This window comes from Gossypium arboreum, chromosome 12 (genome assembly GCF_025698485.1).
Source record: "Gossypium arboreum isolate Shixiya-1 chromosome 12, ASM2569848v2, whole genome shotgun sequence".
NCBI lineage: Eukaryota > Viridiplantae > Streptophyta > Magnoliopsida > Malvales > Malvaceae > Gossypium > Gossypium arboreum.
This window is the reverse complement of record NC_069081.1, coordinates 28,029,193-28,035,749: the sequence shown is the minus strand read 5'-3', so window position 1 is coordinate 28,035,749 and position 6,557 is coordinate 28,029,193. Positions and strand designations below refer to the sequence as shown.

The 6,557-nt window shown below is 33.8% G+C and overlaps 1 long non-coding RNA gene across 1 annotated transcript; it reads left to right on the top strand.

Annotated features, from left to right (window-relative positions):
* Positions 1 to 2,337: 2,337 nt before the first annotated feature.
* LOC128285292 (uncharacterized) lies at positions 2,338 to 5,501 on the top strand. The gene is made up of 2 exons (XR_008275767.1): positions 2,338 to 2,396; positions 5,298 to 5,501. It is a non-coding gene; the product is annotated as an uncharacterized LOC128285292 (long non-coding RNA).
* Positions 5,502 to 6,557: the final 1,056 nt, after the last annotated feature.

Genomic DNA, 6,557 nt, shown 5'->3' with positions numbered 1-6,557 from the left:
CATTGTTGCTGTGTGATTCTGTTTTATAGCTAATTTCACCATTTTATGGATTTCGATAGATTAGTTAGCACATAAAGCATATGTGTTATCAAATATAATCTTGATTAGCCACTCCAATAGCTAATCATTCTCAAACATTTCCATGCCATCCATGAGCCATATCATAAGATTATATACACAAAATGATTATAATGCTATACATGCCATATTCCCAAAATATACAAGTCATTATACCGAAATAGTTTGTTGATAGTGTGAGCGCTCCTCCGACCGTTCCCTTTCTCCTAGCCGGCTTGAAAAAACTACAAAGAATAGAGAGGAGGGAGTAAGCATTATTGCTTAGTAAGTTCACATGTAAATAGCAAGTAACATAACCATGCAATAATACGAAATCCACATTTGCATAATATCACCAAAGCATTCATATCATATTTCTTATTCATGATCCTACCATATTATTGTTATATTGAAGTCTCAACCCGAGGGTTAAGTACATACCTGTACATATTTTCTCATTCACCACACTTACCAACATGTCGCCTTCGTTTTAGGTACTCACCTTATCCACTTAAGATTTACCCGTTGAACACATCGGAATATGATTCGAATACACAGATTTCATGCACATAAGTGCCATATCCGCAGCTAGACAAACTCAATAGCTTGCGAAAATTATGTAGCCAAGCTACCATGTAACCATCCCATAAGTGAACTCGGACTCAACTCAACAAGCTTGGGCGTTCGCATCTGAACTCGAACTCAACTCAACGAGTTCGGATGCCTAGTTACATCTCACGAACTCGGACGTAACTCAATGAGCTCAGAACTCAAATATCTTAGTGACATGTCACTTGTATTCTAATCTATTCCCAAGGTTCAAATGGGCTTTTTCCTCAATCACACATCTTTGCCGTCTTCCACGGAATATCGAAACCGATACTCGGTAGCAATTCATATTTAACAAGTAGCACACATAATTTGCATATTACTCAATAATAACCACAAAGCATAATATTTCATGATATTAATCATCATATCATATAAATAAAATTAAATTACTTAAAATGACAATTATGTTACCACATTTACACCTGAACTTACCTCGGTACAAAATAAAGAAATTTTGCAATTTAGTCCACAATCTTTTCCTTTCCCTGATCAAGGTCGATTCCATGTCTTTATTGGTCTAAAATAACACATTTAGCTGATTTAATACTCAAATTTATCGAAATAGTCCTTAACTCTAACTTTGGAAAAATTATGATTTTGCCTCTAAACTTTTGCATATTTTTACTTTTGCCCCAAAGCTCAAAAATTATTTTTTTTCCAAAATTATTATGTTTTATGACATGCTAATCATTTTCCCCTTCTATGGCAACATCAAATTCTCACCCTAACATGTAGTTATAAACATTAGGTATTTTTACCGATTATGTCATTTTACTCATTTTCACGTAAAATCGTTTAGCAAAAGGTGTTTAACACAATTTAAAGCTTCATATTCTACCATAAAACATCAAATTAAACACATTTCACCTATGGGCATTTTTCCAAATATAAACCCTAGGTTAAATTATTGCTAGAATAAGCTAAATCAAGTTACCGGGACTCCAAAAACGTAAAGAACATTAAAAACGGGGCTTGGAAGCTTGAAACAAACCCTAGCTGTAACATCCTGAATTTGGGGCCTAGAAGAGTTGGGTTTTGAGTCTGGGATTCGAATAGAAGAAAACTGAATAATTAAGAAGTTTTAAATATTATCATTTCGAAAAAATTTTATTTTATTAAATTACCACTAGAAAATTTTTACTTGTATTTATTATTACGGATATTTTAAATTTTATGAAGTTTTAATTAGTATTATGAGATAAAATTATTATTATTAGAAAAATATTATCAGTATGTATGTTTGAAAATTTTATGAAAATTATTATTATTTCTTGTATTATTGATATTTGAAATTTTTATTATTAGATATATTTATAAAATTATTATTATTATTGGAAAGGAAAAAATAAGGCTAAAGTTTTATACAAGTTTAAACGATAAAAGTTTCTAAACATCAAGAAGGGTTTTCAATGAAAACATGGTTTTGAAAAACACTTCAATGTGACACGCCAGATTCGATTCGTAACTTCGAGCGGGTTTGGGGTGTTACATTTAGTGGTATCGAGCAGTTACAACAACTCTACTGTGGATCGGGTCCAAAATCTTTAAAAAAAGGTTTTTTCTATAGGTTTTTAAAAAATGTTCAAAGTTTTTCTATTGAACGAGGTTAAATCAATAGTTTTAAAATAAAAGTGTTTTCAAATCAAATCTTTTTTTCGATAAAACAAAAACATGGGTTTTTATGGACTGATCAGGAAGTGGCACACTGAATCCCCGGCACCAAGTCTGTAAGTATTTCAGTTCCTCATATTACACTTTGTATTAAGATATTATTGTAGATAGAACTGAGACCATATCATGACATTATAACTAAGGCAACCCTAAAACTCTAGAATACCGAGATCGTAGCTAGGCTATGATTACGTGAAAATAGAAACTTGAAAATACTATCTCGCATAAGACATGTGAATAAATAGTAAAATATTTGAGACCTTTGTAGTTATTTGATATGTGTCTTGGTAATGTAGAGCATTGATATGGATTCTGGGTAAGCAAAGTCGCCAACTTTGGGTAGCGGTAACTCGAGCTTGGTCTTGAGGCACCGGCCGAGTTAGTAAGGAAAGTGGTAGAGGAAGTATTGGATACAAAAATTAAGGAAATTAGGGAAGCGCTTCAAGCGGGTGCTTGGAGTGTAAGAAAACGAAGGATTCTAGTTCTCGAAAACCAAGCCTCGCTCGTGAAACATGTTAAGGCACGACCAAACTATCCAATCTGCAAAGACTACAACGGACGTCATTCGGTGAATGCCATAGGAAGACGAAGCATGTCGTAGATGTGGGTCCAAGGAGCATCGAGCTCGGGATTGCCAAGTTTGTTTTATTTAAATATATGTTACGAGTTGTATGCGTGCGATAAACGTTTCTTTATTTCGTAATTAGATGTTCGGGTCGTACTAAGAATTATTTTTAATCGAGTCTTGCAGTGAAAGCATAGTGGTTTGACTTGAGTAATACGGTTAGTTGATAGTTTGAAATTTCGAGGACGAAATTTTTTTAGGAGGGTAGAGTTGTAACATCCTGAATTTGGGGCCTAGAAGAGTTGGGTTTTGAGTGCAGGATTGAATAGAAGAAAACACTGAATAATTAGGAAGTTTTAAATATTATCATTTCGAAAAAATTTTATTTTATTAAATTACCACTAGAAAATTTTTTGTATTTATTATTACGAATATTTTAAATTTTATGAAATTTTAATTAGTATTATGAGATAAAATTATTATTATTAGAAAAATATTATCGTATGTATGTTTGAAAATTTTATGAAAATTATTATTATTTCTTGTATTATTGATATTTGAAATTTTATTATTAGATATATTTATAAAATTATTATTATTATTGGAAAGGAAAAAAATATTAGTTGTAACACCACGATTTTTGGGATTTTTTTGGGTTTTGTGATTTTAGTAAATCTTGAAATTTTCATGTTCTAAATATTAGAATTATGTTTAAATGTGTTAGTAGACCTTTAGAAGGCCCAAGACTAAGCTAAACACGGTAAAATATCAAGGTGGGATTTTAAGTGAATAGGAGATTTGGTTAAGTGGGCTTTTAATAAGAACTACGTAAGTTATGACACAAATAAGGCCTTGGTAAGTGGCAAGGTGACGCCACTAAGTTCCTAAAAAGTGGCGCTGGGAAGGAATTGGAGGTCCAGGTTCAAGTTGTAAGGTAGGCATATTGTTTTTCTTTTAATTTTTAGGCATGTACTAGCCATGTGATCACACAAGTAAATTTCGACAAGGGCCTTAGGAGATGGGCGATTGCTCTAATTTAATATTAGGGTTAGGTTCTTTTCTTTTCTATCTTGGAGAATTAGGGTTAGCCACTGAAAGCTTTCTTTCATCTTTTCTGAATTCTCACAAAAGCCGAAAAACCCCTATATGCGAAGGGTGCCTATTGATTGTACTCAAAATGTTTAGTGGTGATATCTGATTTGTTTTCCTATAGTGTGGATTAAAGGCTACTAATCGAAGGCTTGGATATTTGGAACGACCGAATTAGATCTAGTCCATTTTTTGGAAAGGTAAGAACACTAGTGCCTAAAGTGTTAATGGTCGATTTTAGGAGTTTTGCGATAAGTTGCTATGGATTCATAGTTAACGTATTAGTAATTGATTGTAGGCGGTTCGTGTGTGGAACTCGTCAGCGTTGTCACAAACAAAAGCGTAAACGACACCCACTCATAGACTAGATCGGTAAAAAGCGAAAAGTCGAAAAGCGAAAAAAGCGAAAAGCCATTTTTAAGAACTTGCAAGCGTCAAGGCGCTTGTGAGGTGGTTTGGTTGTTAATTTTGATAATCGCAAGCGATATGATTGCAGAGTCGTAATTCGTGCACTTGGTATATTTGGGCTTAATGGGTCGAAAAATGAGTTAGTGGGCCAACGGCCCAATTCGAAAAAACGCTCGGTAAGTGCTTACATTAATGTGTTAATGGTTATAATATGTATGTAAACTCTAGAATAGTAAATTTTACTGAAATACCCCTAAGTATGAAAATTATCGTTTTATCCCTAGGTGCTAAATGACCGTTATACCCCTAGGGTTAATTTTGACCAAATACATGATATTCGATTACATTTGTTATATGCCATGACATGTATATCATTGCATGGGGTTGGGTTTTGTTATGGAGGAAGAACCTGTTCGGTGGTCGTGCCACATATTCTAATATAAGTAGCTTTGTCTTGCGGATTATAGTTAGTGCATGATCGGTGCTAACACCGTAAGTGTAGGGATGGCGTGGGTGATTTATTCCCCACGAAGTGTAGGGATGGACGGAGGAAGTGCGGGGTTGGATGGGGTTATCATGCATTAATCATATGAGACTGCTTCATTATGGGCCAACTGTATTGAAATGGGCCTAATCGTGTTAATATGGGCAAGGCCCAATATATCTCGACTTGTAATAGGGCTACGACCAGATTGATCTTGATATGGGCTAGGCCCAGATACTCTATCGTAAGGGGCTATGGCCCGATTAATCTTGATATGGGCTAAGGCCTAGTTAACACCGATTTACGAATAGGGCTTAGGCCCAATAAAAGCTTGAACCGATTTGGGCTCTGGTTGGGATACTTTACACACTGAGTTTTCCAAACTCACCCCCTTTTTCCCCATCTTTGCAGGTGAGCCTTAGATCGATGGACTTGGAGCTGGGCGGGATTCAGAGTGGCCACGAAGATTAAGTTTCTGTTTTCTTTAAAATAAGTTTCGCATTTATTATTTTGATCATTTTTATTCTGGTTTAAGTTGTAATAAGGCCGCTCTTTTTATTATTTTTAATATTTTGGGTTATTAAATTGGTTAGCTCTAAAGCGCGTTTTATAAAATTACTTATTTTCAAAATATCACGATTTCCGAGCAAAGCTTCTGCAACGTAAATGTTTTCAAAGGAAATAAATATTTTAAATAGACTTAAACTTAATTTGTTGTTCGTGGACAAGCAATATGCTTTAAGTGTGGCAATGGATGTGTGCATGTCTAGGATTGGATCCATGAAGAGCTTGGTACTTAAGCAGTCCAATAGACTCACCACCTCTTTTCTGGCTTCCTACCTGGTGCACAGCTTCCATTTACTTTAAGCCATAACAAAGAAGGTTTGATTTCTCGATACTTAACTGTTTTTAAAATAACATGTTTCTGCCACTACAAAGGTTTATAAGTTTTCAAAGTTTCCCATAAGATTTTACAAGGTTGTTAACAATTTTTTGATTATTACAATGAATCACGTTTTGGAAAAAAATAAGGCTAAAGTTTTATACAAGTTTAAACGATAAAAGTTTCTAAACATCAAGAAGGGTTTTCAATGAAAACATGGTTTTCGAAAAACACTTCAATGTGACACGCCAGATTCGGTCGTAACTTCTGGGCCGGGTTTGGGGTGTTACACTAGCTATGGAGAACCCTTAAAATTTCATCCTAATGAAGAATATGGACATATTTTGCCATCTTTTTCCTTTTTTTTAATCTTTTAATTACCAAATGACTAAAATACCCTTCATTAAAAACTTTGGTTATTTCTACCTATATATGTCCACTTTTGTCCATGAAAACCTAATGGTATAATTACCATTTAAGGACCTCTACTTCAATTATGCTCTTCAATTAAATCCTTTAACATCTAAAACTCATATTTATCAACTTTTGCAATTAAGTCCTAATAGGCAAATTAGACATGCAATTCATGAAATTTTCTATCGATATTCTAACACATGCATCTAATCACTCAATAAATTATAAAATTAATCGAAATAAATTTTTCTACTTCAGAATTGTGGTTTTGAAACCATTATTCTATTCAGGCCCTAATTCAGGATATCACAGAAACCACTATTACCGATACTACTAAAAAATAGGTTGTTACAAATTTAAGCTTAAAGGTAGTA